Raw genomic sequence first — 15,598 nt, 5'->3', positions numbered from 1 at the left:
TTTTTTTTTCAAATGAATCCATTTGTGAATCACTCTCCTTGCTTTATATTTTTCCTCCCTAGAGGTTACACGTGTTCCTTTATATTGACTCATCATTTGCTGCCCCCTTTTTTTTAAAAAAAAAAAATAAAAATAAAAATCGGGTGGGGCCCACTAGATGATATAATTAATTAACTTAATTTCTTTTAATTAATAATTAATTCCCACTTAACAATCTAATCACAATTAAGTAATTCCCAATCTCCAATAATAATATTTTTACACTAAATAAAATTTATAAACAATTTATGTTTTTAATTAAAATTGAAAATTAAGGATTTCTATCTCGTGTCCGCAAATGACTCCGCCTTTAACTCGAGTCGACTTGCTTGCGAATAATTTGACGTATAAATATACGGGGTATAACAAGCATATCCTCCAAGGTCTGAATAGTACGCTCGGCTTGTCCGTTAGTTTGTGGATGAAATGTCGTGCTGAACTTGACTTGAGTACCTAAACCTTCTTGAAAAGATTTCCAAAACTTGGCCGTAAACTGCGCCCCTCTGTCTGTAATAATGGCCAAAGGAATTCCGTGAAGTCGCACAATTTCCTTTAGATACAACCTGGCATAATCTTCCGCCGAATACGTGGTTCTAACTGGGAGGAAATGAGCTGCTTTTGTGAGCCTGTCCACGATCACCCATATAGAATCATACTTCCCACGTGAACGGGGTAATCCCACAATAAAATCCATATTAATGATCTCCCATTTCCACGTAGGAATTTCCATTTCCTGCAATAATCCTCCTGGCTTTTGATGTTCGGCTTTTACTTGTTGGCAATTTGGACACTGGGCTACAAAGTTCGCAATGTCCTTTTTCATGCCATCCCACTAATATATCATTTTCAGATCATGGTACATCTTTGTTGCTCCTGGGTGGATAGAATACCGAGAATAGTGTGCTTCCTCCAAAATCCGTTGGCGCAAATTCGCCACATCTGGTACACATAGCCTGCCCTGGTATCGAAGGACCCATCTATAGAAACTTCAAATGGAGACTTTTCCTTCCCGTAAGAGGTGTCTCTATAACGACATAACTGAAGGTCTTCACACTGCCGTTCTTTCACTTCCATATCCAAAGACGAGGCTACGGGATCATTAATGCTGATACCCGCACTACCCGAATTAATTGCACGCACACCAAGATTTGTTAATCGATAAAGCTCACGAACCATTTCTTTCTTTCCTGAAGGGACTTCACTTAAACTGCCCATTGATCGCGGCTAAGCGCGTCCGCTACCACATTCGCTTTTCCGGGGTGGTACAAAATATTCACGTCATAATCCTTTAACAATTCTAACCACCGCCTCTGCCGTAGGTTCAACTCCTTCTGCTTGAAAATATGTTGGAGACTCTTGTGATCTGTATAGATATCGACGTGCACACCATACAAATAATTTCTCCATATCTTCAAAGCATGAATAACCGCAGCAAATTCGAGATCATGAGTTGGATAATTCTGTTCATGTTTCCGCAACTGTCTCGAGGCATATGCAATAACCTTCCCATGCTGCATCAGTACACATCCTAGCCCCACACCGGAGGCATCACAATACACCACATAGCCATCCGACCCTTCTGGAAGTGTTAACACTGTAGCGGAGATCAATCTGTCTTTCAATTCTTGAAAACTACACTCACACGCATCGTTCCATTGAAATCTCGCCGACTTCTGGGTTAGCTTCGTTAATGGGGATGAAATAGATGAAAAGCCCTCTACGAATCTTCGATAATAACCTGCCAAACCCAAAAAACTACGAACTTCTGTAGGCGTCGTAGGCCTTGGCCAAGTCTTCACAGCTTCGATTTTCTGAGAGTCGACTCGGATGCCATCGTCTGATATAACATGACCCAAAAATGTCACGAAATTTAGCCAAAACTCGCACTTTGAGAACTTTGCATATAATTCCCGAGCTCGGAGAATGCCAAGGACAATTATTAGATGATCTGCATGTTCTGATTCTGTGCGAGAATACACTAGAATATCGTCGATAAATACTATCACGAAGAGGTCCAAGAATGGCCTGAACACATTGTTCATTAAATTCATGAACACCGCCAGGGCATTTGTGTCACGACCCGGCTAGGGGGTCGCGACGAGCACCCGGTGCTACCCCACCCGGGCACCCCCTTATCGTACATAACATAACATCTAGGTGAACCATAAGTCAATTCGTGCTTTTCTTATCGTTAATCATATTGATCCCATTAGACGACCATCATCATTTAACATATCATAGGCATCTATGCCACATCATAAGTACAAGGCCAACGAGGCCAACAAAAAGAAAATATACAAAACATGGGCCGACATGGCCGAACATCTCTACTCACATATACATGACTACGAGCCTCTAAGAGTATGACATATCATATGAGCGGGACAGGACCCCGCTATGCCCATAATTATATACACAAAAGAATGAGTACCCAAAAGATGTGGCTCCGAAGGAAATGAAGCTCTCTATGTAATCTCCAAATAGGCAGCTATGGATTAAGTCTGTCTTCCTGTGCACCTGCGGGCATGACGTAACGTCCACAACCAAAAGGACGTCAGTACGAAGAATGTACTGAGTATGTAAAGAATGATCAACATCGATATATAAGCATAATGAACAACATATGAAATAGCGTAGGAGGGGAGACAATAATATCATCGTCATAGTACTTACCTGCCTTTCGTAGGACTTTCCATTTTTCATACGTATTAGTACACCTACGTCATCATCCGTATTCCATAATAGTACTCGTACCATACTTGTGCTCATATTCGTATACATGTCCTTATTCGTATTCTTATACATAGTCTTATCACATTCATATTCATATTATATATATAGTCATTTCATATACATAGCATTTACATAGCATACCCGACCTCATAGGATTGGTGTTTCATACATACTTGGCCAACCAAGGCTCAAGGTTACTCATACTTGGCCCTACCAAGGCTTCAGGGTTATCCGTACAATCTGCAGAGGTGTGCGCGCGTTTCGTAATCGTATACATACTTTATACATATTCATCTACATATATCCTACCCGGCGTTATAAGCTCGGGGTGTCATTATAGCCTTTCATAGGCACATATAAGTATAACAGCCCGTAGGCACCTTTGGCATCATTATTATCATTATCGTCATTACTAACTTTGTCATTATTGCTACATCCATATCTTAGGCTTACTCGTCATATGAGGGGCGTAGTACAATCGTAATACATGTTAAGGATCGTGAGCTTATGATCTCGGAATGTCAATCACTTGGATACAACATACTCATATAGAGGAATTAGAAATTTGGACAAGAACCATGCCTTATGAAAGAAGGGTTAGCCTTACATACATTTTCGTCGAACTATTCTACACTTGCACGTTCCCTTCCAATGCTAGCATTTATACCTTCATTAATATCATAACAATGGCCATTAGTCATTCACATTATCCACATTATCTAGATTTCCTCAATTTGCCTCTAATTCACCCACATTCATGGTCATAACACCCAACTTCGTCCATTCGTCTAAAGTGTCTAGTTCATGATCTTAATACCATTTATAACACATTCATATCACAACACAACAACATTCATAACTCAATTCAAACTATTTCTCAAAATGTCACTATTCATCATTCATGACCTAGTTGACCATATTTTCTACAATCCATGTACTTTAATTCTCCAATACCTTAAACATCATGTAAAAATCATGAATCTTACCTTAGAAGTTATAGGAACAAGCTTTGGTTGATAATACTCCTCTGTGAGCAAAACCCTAGTTTTTCTCCATTTGGATTTCTTGACTTGGATGATCCTTGATGATTCCCTTATCCTTGATTCACTTGTCTTAATGTTATTGATGGCTTATAATCCTTGAAAACTCATATAATAAATGTAGAGAGAAGTTTTAGAGAGAAGTGGTGTAATGTTGTAATGAAATAAGACAAGTCTTGATCCTCACATTTAATGAATTGAAAAATCTGTGCTGGGTGAACAGTGGTCATCCATGGAGGTTTACGGCCCGTATTCCACTATACGGCTCGTCCTCCATGGGCGTAATTAGCCATTTAGAGAACCAGAAGCTGGGCTTCCTTCATTGTGGTTTACGACCATGGTTTATGGGTCGTAAATCACTTTACGGACCGTCCACCAGGTCGTATTTAACCATTTCCTCGGCTGGCAGAAAGTTAAAACCTTGCATGGCAGTTTACGACTTCCAGTTTACGGACCGTATTGCACTTTACGGTCCATATTTTGCAATATACGACCACTGGGCAGTTGCAATTCTGCAACTTCCCATATTTCTTAGACTTCTCATTTTAATCACCCCCGTCCATGCTCATGCATTGCTCACCTTGTATCTCATCTTAACTTAGCCAACTTCCTCGTCTCACATCGGATACTTTCGAAATCTCGCCTAAGGTCATCAACATCGTTTCTTGCTCATGGACATCATGCACTCATATTCATCACTAGTTCATTCTCTTACGTACCAACAGAAAATTTTCCGAGGTGTAACAATTTGTCAATCCAAACGACAATACTCGGAATTCGTAGTGACCATATCTTGTCCTGAAGGCAGTCTTGGGAATATCCGCTTCCCTAACCCTCACTTGATGGTAACCCGATCGCAAATCTATTTTTGAAAACCATTTGGCACCCTGCAGTTGATCAAATAGATCATCGAGTCTGGGAAGAGGGTATTTATTCTTTATTGTCACTTTATTCAATTGCCTGTAGTCGATACACATTCGTAGGGATCCGTCTTTCTTTTTCACAAACAATACCGGTGCTCCCCACGGTGATGAACTGGCCTTATAAATCCCTTCTCAAGCAAATCTTTCAACTGTGCCTTTAGCTCTTTCAATTCTGCTGGAGCCATTCAATACTGAGGAATAGAAATGGGCTCGGTGTCTGGTAATACATCGATAGCAAAATCAATTTCCCTTTCTGGAGGAAGACCTGGTAGTTCATCTGGAAATACATCTGGAAATTCATTTACTACCGCGACAGATTGGAAAACTGGTGGCCTTGCCTCAGCGTCGTGAACTCGAACTAGATGGTAAATGTAGCCCTTGGCTATCATCTTCCTTGCCTTAAGGTAGGAAATAAACCTACCCTTTGAGGATGCCGTGCTACCCTTCCATTCAAGTACGGGCTCTCCCGGAAACCGAAATCGAACCACTTTCGTCCGACAATCAACGTTAGCATAGCACGAAGCTAACCAATCCATACCCATTATTACATCAAAGTCTATCATTTCCAGCTCGATCAAATCGGCTTTAGTCTGACGGTCACATATCACAATAACATAATTTTTTTACACTTTCCTCGCTATTACCGGATCACCAACCGGAGTGAACACCTCGAAAGGTTTAATTGGCTCGGGTTTCACCCCAATACAATTAGCAACATACGGAGTAACATAAGAGAAAGTAGAGCCCGGATCAATTAATGCATATACGTCACGGGAAAATATAGTCAAGGTACCTGTAACGACATCGGGGGAGGACTCAAAATCCTGTCGCCCGGCTAAAGCATATACGCGGGGCTGGATAGCTCCTGAAGTTGATGCTCCCCCTCTGCCTCTGCCTCTACCTGCGGTAGGCTGAGAAGTCTGTGCTGTCGGGCGTACTGAAGAAGAACCCACTGCCAAACCTGTGGGCTGAGTCCCAACTCTACCTCTCGCTGAGGGACAATATCTCATCATGTGACCAACTTGCCCGTAGGCATAACATGCATCCGAACCCTGGCGGCACTGCCCGGAATGCAATCTGCCGCACTGGTTGCACCGCGGTACCGGAGGTCTCCGCTGACTAAAATCTCCTCTAAACTGAGAATCTGCGGCCCTCGAACTCTGGCCCTGTCCTGACTGGAAAGAATGATCAACCCTCCTATCTGAGAATCTGGGAGGCGCACTAGTCGCTGACTGACCTGAGTGCCTAGAATGCGTCTGTCTCGGTCCCCCTCTATACTCACTGCTCGCTCCCATAGATCTAACCCTCTTACCTTGTCTTCTGTCACTATCACGATCACTTCTTTACAACTGTTGTCGTTCCTCAAGGTTCTGGGCATGGGCCTGGATTCGGGAGATATCCATCCCGTCTTGCAAAGAGGCCGTCAAACAATCTCTAAACAAGTGTGGCCCCAACCCACTCACAAATATGTGTACACGATCGCCCATATCGGCCACCATAGTCGGGGCATACCTGGCCAGAGAACTAAACTGCATACTATACTCCCGAGCACTCATGTTCCCTTACTTTAAATTCAAGAACCTATTCGCTCTAGCTTGGAGGGTCTCGGGTGGCAAGTAATGACGAACAAAGGCATCCACAAATTCCTGCCAAACTGGAGGAGGTGCATTCTCTCCTCTTGATGCCATCCAATTGTTGTACCATAACACCGCCACATCGCGGAGTCTATAAGAGGCTAGCTCCACGGATTCGGTCTTGGAAGCATGAATGATCTTTAAGGTCCTCAACATTTCATCAATGAAGTTTTGCGGATATTTGTCCAGCTTCGACCCAAAGAATTCCGGAGGATTTAGAGTCATGAAATCACGGGCTCTCGTACTAGCTGAACGATCACTCGAGCCCGCACTCTGTCGTTGTGCCTGGGCAGCAACCAATTGTGTCAATAAGTGTATGGCCTCGGTCACTTGTTGACCCGGGGTGACTGGTGGAGGAATTGGGACTGAGGCTCCTCCTTGCTCTTCTACACTGGGCGAGGCCTCATTTTGTGATTCGCCCTCCTCTACATTCGCCGGAGGCTCTCTTTCTGCCCGCCTCTTCGTCGTAGCTTTGCCCTTCTAGGCGGCTATAGCTTTTCCTTTCGGCGGAATTCTGAAATCACAACACACTTTTAGGGGAGGATAAAATCTTAAGCATGGATCTATCGCACGATTTCATGAGAAGAAAGACGACCGTTTTCCTAAATACCCTGTAGCCCCTTGTTTATTGATGTGGCGCGCTACACACCATAAACAAGACTCTACTAGACACGACTCGTAGACACTTCCTAGGACGAACTGCTCTGATACCACTTTTGTCACGACCCAGCTAGGGGCCGCGACGGGGGGCTAACCGCCAAGCACCACTCGCTCTAATGCTCACTTTACTCGATTAATGCTCTTTTGCCAGTTTTATACACGAATTTTAGAAAAAAATCGCAATTTATACAGAAGTATAAATACTTTATATACATTTGCCTCTTGGCCTTCAAAATAACATATACATACAATAACATCTTGTGAGACCATGTAACACACACTGCGTATCTACGAGCCTCTACTGACATGCTAAACATATAGACGGAACAAGACTCCGTCATGCCCGAAAATATACATATATATAAAAAAGAGGGATCATAAGCACCTCCGAACAATGGAGTGCTCTCAATCAGATGACGGCTACTAAGAGTCTGGATCGAGCTCGCCTCCCTGTCTACCTGTGGGCATGAACACAATGTCCAAAGAAAAAGGACGTCAGTACGAATATTGTACTGAGTATGAGAGGCATAAACAATGAAGAAGGACAACAATAATATAATGAGAACATCAATACGAACATCTGAATCTGAATGATAATCGTAAGAGGAGTGATGTATGCTGTCTTACTCATACTCATCATCATATCATATATGCATGACATGCAAGCTTCCCGTCCATATCGGAACGGTGTGATAATCAATAATATTAGCCCGCGTCCAGGCCTCCCGCGTCTGGGGTACCATCTCATGCCGCCCATTAGTGGTGTCTGCCCATGCCAAAAGGTCATGGTGTATCCGTATAGCTGCCCGCCTTAGCGGTCACTGCCTGGCCAATTAGGCGCGGTGTGATGCAATCATGACATGCTCATCATAAAATGCTTATATTCTTATGCTTATCATAATATGCTTATCTTATCATAGTACATGCATAATGCTCAAGATCATCTATACTCTACCGGGGTGACGTAAGGTCGTGATCCCCCGGTTTCATTATGGAGCAGTTATTGACATTCTGCCTCACCTTGAAGGAATTAGTACATAAGGTGAGTGTAAGCACTAATGAAATCATTATCAATATGGAATTATCATATCATATCTTTTTTCTTATATAGACTTATGGGGATATAGACTTTTAGCTTTCCGGAATACATGAACTCATGAAGAGGAAAAGAACTTATACTATAGGATTCATGCCATTAGAAAGAAAGGACTAGCCTCACATACCTTTATCGTCTAGCTAGGCTATCGTTCGATGTCACTTGTCTTCCTTCGATGTCACGTCGTTACCTTCATGAGAGAATTTGGACTAGCGTTAGTTAATAGATTACGAAAACGCATCGATATTACTAGGGAAAACAGGGCAGCGTTTCCTTTGGTTATACTACTTTCCCCATGTTCCATCTTAACTCCTAAACATCTACAACAACACTCATGATATTGCAAGCGACAATCCTCCTTCATATACTTTAAGCAACATCCACCATTTTTCTCCAATTTACCCACATTCAATGGTTTTTGCTTACCATCATAATTTTGCTTACTTCACCTCTACTCCATGGTCTATATGTCATTTATAACGTATTCATAATCATAACATGTCAACTTTCATGATTCCATTCAACTATCATTCAATGGTGACACTATTCACTCAGTAATGGCCCATTTTCATGTTCTTTTACTTTTTTAGTATCTTAGCTTTCCAATGCCTTAAATAACATGATAAAGTCATGAAACATACCTTAGTTGATGGTGGAACAAGCCTAGGGTGGAATTTCTCCTTTAGCACTAAAACCCTTCTTCACTCCTTTGGAATTCTTTGAAGAGGATAACTTCCAACTAGGTTTCATACACCTTGTGTCATAGATTTGGTGTTGATGATCTTAGTTTTCCTTTGATTCTCTTGAATTCCTATGGATGAAGTGTTTGGAGAGTTCTAGAGACTTCTTGAGTGGTGTAGATGAGAAAATGAAATAATATGAGCTTAAGGTCCCTTTTTAACAACTCTAAATCTGATTTTTAATGAACAGTCGTCGGGGTGAACAGTGGTCGTAAACCACACTTTACGGCCGTATACCAGTTTACGGACCGTATAGTGTGGTCGTATTTAAGCATGTCAAAACTGAAAGGTTTGCTGAGGATCATGGCAGTTTACGATCGAGGTTTACGGTCCGTAAACCAGTTTACGGGCCGTATACCAAGTCGTCTTTAACCATTTCAACATTGGATAGAAAGTCGAAGTTTTGGAAAGTTGGAGGACGTTGGCACTTTACGACCACTGAGCTGAATGAAATTCTACAACTTTCTTATTCCCAAATTTCAAGAATTGTCATTCCCTACTTAGTATAACATCGCACACTCATACCCTTCATTGGTCTATTCATTGTACATGTACGGGGACTTTTCCAAGGTGTAACAGAAACGGCACCTCCTTCTGGGTCAAACGGGTCATATGAGAAGCAATAGAGGCAAACCTTTTCACAAACCGACGGTAGTAGCTAGCCAGACCCACAAAACTACGGATCTCGGTTACTGATATGGGCCTAGCCCATTCCTTGACTGCCTGAATTTTTTGAGAATCCACCATAATACCCTCCTTCGAAATAACATACCTCAAGAAAGACACAAAAGACTACCAGAATTCACACTTGGAGAATTTAGCATACAACTCCTTCTCTCGCAATATTTCAAGAGCGATTCTCAAATGTTTCTCATGCTCTTCCTAACTCCTAGAGTACACCAGGAAATCATCAATGAACACTATTACGAATGAGTCTAGGTAGGGCTTGAACACACTGTTCATCAAAATTCATAAACGCAGATGTGGCATTTGTAAACCCAAAGGACATAACCAAGAACTCATAGTGCCCATACCTAGTCCGAAAAGCCGTTTTAGAAATATACTCTGCCCGAATCTTCAACTGATGGTACCCTGACCTTAAGTCAATTTTTGAGAACACCGAAGCTCCCTGTAACTGATCAAATAAGTCATCAATACAGGGAATGGGATACTTGTTTCGGACAGTTACCTTATTTAGCTGACGGTAGTCAATTCACATACGCATTGACCCATCCTTCTTCTTAACAAACAGTACAAGAGCACCCCATGGAGAGGCACTCGAGCGAATAAACCCTTTACTCAGAAGATTTTGCAACTGCTCTTTCAATTCCCTGAGTTCTGCTGGTGCCATTCTATAAGATGGGATGGAGATAGGACGAGTCCCTGGGTCTAGGTCAATTCTGAAGTCAATATCACTAGCCGGTGGCATACCAGGCAAGTCCGCGGGAAACACATCCGCAAACTCGCGTACCACAGGAACCGAATCAAGGGATAGAGTATCTGCACTGGTATCACGGGTATGTACCAGATAAGCTAAACGACCCTTCTCTACTAGCTTCCTAGCACGAACAAAGGATTTTTGTTTCTTAGGGAGGGGACTAAGGTTACCCTTCCACTCGAGTCTGGGTGCCCTGGGCATGGCTAGTGTAACAGTCTTAGAATGACAATCAAGTATAGCATAATGCGGGGACAACCAACTCAAACCCAAAATAACATCGAAATCTACCATGTTTAAGATCATCAAATCTGCCCATGTACTATACCCCATAAAAGAAATTGCACACGAAGGGTAGACGCTATCCACTACCACCGAATCCCCAACAGGAGTTGACACAAAAATAGAAGTATCAAGAGTATCACACATCATATCCAGACCCACAGCAAAATAGGTAGATACATAGGAAAAAGTAGAACCCGGATAAAACAAAACAGAAGCCATACGGTCGTAAACGGAGATAGTACCTGTGATAACTGCATCGGATGCCTCAGCTTCGGGTCTGCCTGGGAAGGCGTACAAATGACCGTGCCTCTTTGTCGCCTGCGTACCACCGCGTACCATTTCCAGTCTGAGCCCCTTTCCGCCTCTACCTACATGAGGACCGCCTCGGTTAGGCTGGGCACCACCCCTACCCGCGGTGTGGCTGCCCTGCCCTGCCGGTGCGCGATCCTTACCCCCTCGATCTGGTGCAAATGGAGCTCGGAGAGCTTGATACTGAGTCCCTTGCCCATTCTATCTAAGTTTAGGGCAATATCTCTTAATGTGCCCTATCTCACCACACTCGAAGCAAGCACGGTCCAGCGTAGGCCGCTGAACAGAAGATGATGAAGCAGTGTAGCCTCTGTGCTGACCGGAAGCCTGATAATTTTCCCCTGATGGGCCTCCAGCTGACACCTACAACGCGGACTGAACTGGACGCCCTGAATATACCTGTGAACTCTGACCCCTCGAGAAGGAGTTGCTGAATATCCCACCCCTACGGGCCTTCTTCTCTACATGCTTCACATGACTCTCCTGCCTAATGCCCTCAACAGTACATACATTCTCCACTACCTCCTGGAATGAAGTCCCAGTGGCTACAAGTTGTAGAGCCGATAACTGAAGCCCAGTGTTCAACCCCTTCACAAAATGTCGTATCCTCTCCCCCTCAGTGGACAGCAACTGAAGAGAATATTGGGATAGGGAGTGAAAACAGGACTCATACACAGCAACCGACGAGTTCCCCTGATCAATAGTAGCGAACTTATCCTTCCTTTGGTCCCTCAGAGTACGCGGAAAGTACTTGTCCAAAAACACAGAGTAAAACTGGACCTAACTTAATGGAGGAGACCTAGCTGGCCTACACTCCACATAAGCCCTCCACCAAATCTTGGCATCACCCAAGAACTGAAACGTCACAAACTCTACCCCGTACTTATCCACGGCCCCCATCTTATGGAGCCGCTCATGACAGTCTAGTATGAACTCATATGCGTCCTCCGTCTTAGTACCAGAAAACATAGGAGGCTTCATTTTTGTGAACCTCCAAACATGTCATGTTCTTAACCAGTCATCACTGGCCCTGTAATAGGCCTCGGGAAGGCCTCAAAACCCGAAACCTCATCCAAGCGAGGTGCCACCGTTGCTACGTGCTGAACTCCCGGAGCCTGTGCTCTGTCCGGATCTGGAGCCGCTACCCCTGCGCCCCTACCTGCTGGACCCACTGGTATAGCTCCGGCCTGTGCTAACCCATACAACAGATTCAACACTTGTGCCATCGCGTCTAGTATACCCTGAGCAGCTGCAGCTTCTGGTGGAATCGGTATTGCTGCTGGCTGGGTTGGTGCGGCTGCAACTCCCGTTGCCTCGTTAGGGACCACTGGAGGCATGGGGTCAACCACTGGGATGCCACCCCAGCTGGGGCCGCCCCTCTGCCAGCTCTTCTGCCTCCACCACTACCTCTAGCTGCTGCCGCGCGTGTTCTCTCTATCTGCGAGAGAATGAAGGATAGTCAGTTACCAATTTGAATCAGCAGATACCAATTGGAATCAAGTAGCACGAAAGAAGAAAGAAAAGGGAGTTTTCCTAGTATCCGGCAGCCTCTCGAAGATAAGTACAGACAATCTACAAGACTCTACTAGACATGTCCTGGTATGATGAGATCGACGAGCCTAAAGCTCTGATACCAACTTTGTCACGACCCAACCCGCCATGACTGGCACCCATCTAAATCCTAATGGGCGAACCAACATACAACCACCTATCCATCCAATTCGGTTTTATATAAATCAAGCTAAACAATTATTAGTCATTTAACAACAAAAGAACAAGTAAATCATGCCATAAATACTGTAGTAAGTGCGGATGTTCTAACTATTACAATTCCCAAAATCTGAAAGGCATCGCACAAGGCTCTAAGCCAAAAATATGTCTAAGAATCTGAAGTCTAACAAGTAAGTAATCCATAATGTCTAGAGTACAAAAGGACATCATAGCAAGAAGAACTTCGGGCGGCCTGGCATAGGAAGAAGCTCACCCCAAAATCCATCAACAAATATCCTCCACGCTAGATGTGAGGACGATCTGCGGTCTCTATAACAAAATCTGCACTCAAAGAATGCAGCAAGGTAGTATCAGTACAAACACTATGTACCGGTAAGCATCATAGGTCGACTAAGATTATTATCATGCATATTTCGTAAAATCAATAGAATAGAACAAGCCAGTCAACAGTCATAAATATCATTAAAACACAACAATTCAACAAGAACAATCACCAAGATGTCACGCATCACAATCACGTAAGTCAATAATGAAAATAAATTACCGCAAATACCGCACGCGCTGTACATAAATGCTAGCTGATGTCTTTGCTCAGTAGTAATGACCTGCAGGGGACCCATGGTGTCCATGTACCACTCGTTTCGGAACACTCCACCGACCCGAGCACAAACATCTGCTCTGGAAGGAACCTCAGATGCGGGACATATCAATGTACCTCTCGTTTTCGGAACTAACCACGGACCACGAGCCCATAATCTAGGTCACAAAAGTGCCTTTCCATACCCTTTATAGAACAATATTTCTTACCTTTCCAATATCAAGAACTCAACTCAGCATTCCATATCACAATACCCTTGAGAAGATTATATTAGCTTCTCATCACAACACATCCATTGCAGATTTAATCACACAGAAATAATGGCACGGAGCCTACATAATCAATCAATCACATTCACATAGGAATTGACAACACAATACCATGCATGAAAACTAGACATGCTTTCTCCTAAGGAGATCACCAAACATACAATCAACTAACCAAAGTCCAACTTAAGTAAACTGTAACCTACCTCAAAGTAGAGCTGGAACAATGCTTGTCACTCTGCTACAACCTTTCCTTTCCTCAAAGCCTTAATACGTTCGCGATCTAAAAATAGAAGGCTCAATGAGTCACATTGCTCAATTTGCAAATACCAAGGCAAGAAATACCCTTCCCTCTCCCCATTCTAAGGGTGGATGATTTTCTAGGTGATCAATAACCTATAAAAGCCCCTAATATTCATAAACCATCAACTTATACCACATTCTATCAAACATTCCCATTACAACAGTTTTCTATGGCAAAGACACCATTTTTATAGAACCCTAGGTCTCAATCACTTAGTTTACCATTCTAAATGTTCAATTCATGACAAATCACAACTAATCAATCCATTTAAATGATAAATACGAGTTAATAATCCCAACCCATCAAGTTTAGAAGGTTTATTGATATTCTAGGGTTCCTACTTCACTTTCACCATTAGAGACCCATGAAGATGATTACAATAATAGAGGGAATGGAATCGTAGAATGGAAAGCAAGGAGACTTACCTCTGAAGGTTAACTTGCCCTAGCTTGAAAATACTCTCTAGGTGCTTGTTGGGAAGTGTGTTGATGTGTTATGAATGAAAATATAAAACTAAGGCATTAAAACACGAATACTGCCTTCCCGTTGACTGCTGCAGCGGTCACTATGCCGCTGCAGCGGTCCCGCTATAGCGGCCAAGCCACCGCTATAGCGGACCCAAGTTAAATCCGCTTACCGCTATAGAGATCACCGCCCCGCTATAGCGGCCTCGTCGCAGAAGGAAATAGCCCGCGATAACGGCTTAAGAGAATATGGCTGACCGCTTCCACCGCTACAGCGGTACTCCCACTGCCACAGCGGTGCATTTTGGGCAGTAAGCTCGATTTTCTGTCTAGTTTTCCCTCTATCACCCCACATTTCATCCAAGGCCTCAAAAACATAACACAAAACATGCATACATACACAAAGACGCCCTTTAAATCCACTCGTGGCCTCAAAATTCCCAATGGAGTCCTAAATTTCCATAACGATCGGAAGGTTCGTTACAGTCATAATCCTGAAGATTTTTGGAAGAGCATCAATATAGTCCTGAGGGTACTCATCTTTCTTTTTCCCCGTAAAGACTGGGGATTCATCCTGAGAAAGCCCTTAGTTTTAGAAAACTCCCCATTACTTCCTGAACTTGACCCAGATTGCTGACGTTGGGTTTGAGCTACTACCAGTTGTGTGAGCTTGTTTATAGCATTCCTAACAGCCCCATCCGAATCACTAGGAGGTATAACTGTAGGAGCGGTTGGGTCTACTGTCAGAGTCGGAACGGTCTCTTCGTGAGCTGTTTTCGCGGTAGCCCCCTGGCTGGTAGATGTGGCCTTTCTGGTGTATTTTATTTTCGCAGGCATTTCTCTGAAAATACGTACACACACGAATTAGAAAGGCATCCTGAAAGTATTGCTCTAACTGCACGATCTAGAATATGAAAGAAGTGAGACAATCCTAAACGTCTTGGTGGTTAACTGTTTATATGTATGGGGCCCTCACACATATAAGAGTGACCCCACTGGACACGGTTTCATAGACTCCCTAAAGACACCTGAACCTAGGCTCTGATACAAAGCTTTGTCACGCCCCGAACCATAGCCTGGGTGCAAACGACACTCAGGCCTTGCTTGCAAGTGTCCGAGCAAACCTCATGGCTTGCTTGTCAACATGGTCATCAAACAACATAATCTATATGATGTAATTTAAATGAATCATGAAAACGTAATTGCGGAATAAAGACTTGAAGTAATCTCATAGCATGAAAATTTATGAAAAACGTAGTAGTATGCAATCATAAAAGCACAATTGGCTCCGTGAACTAACATCTGTCTATGAAACCTCTAAAATATGTCTGAATACTAACT

Source organism: Lycium barbarum, chromosome 2 (genome assembly GCF_019175385.1).
Source record: "Lycium barbarum isolate Lr01 chromosome 2, ASM1917538v2, whole genome shotgun sequence".
Classification (NCBI taxonomy): domain Eukaryota; kingdom Viridiplantae; phylum Streptophyta; class Magnoliopsida; order Solanales; family Solanaceae; genus Lycium; species Lycium barbarum.
The sequence above is the reverse complement of the archived record's forward strand: the minus strand, read 5'-3'. Positions refer to the sequence as shown.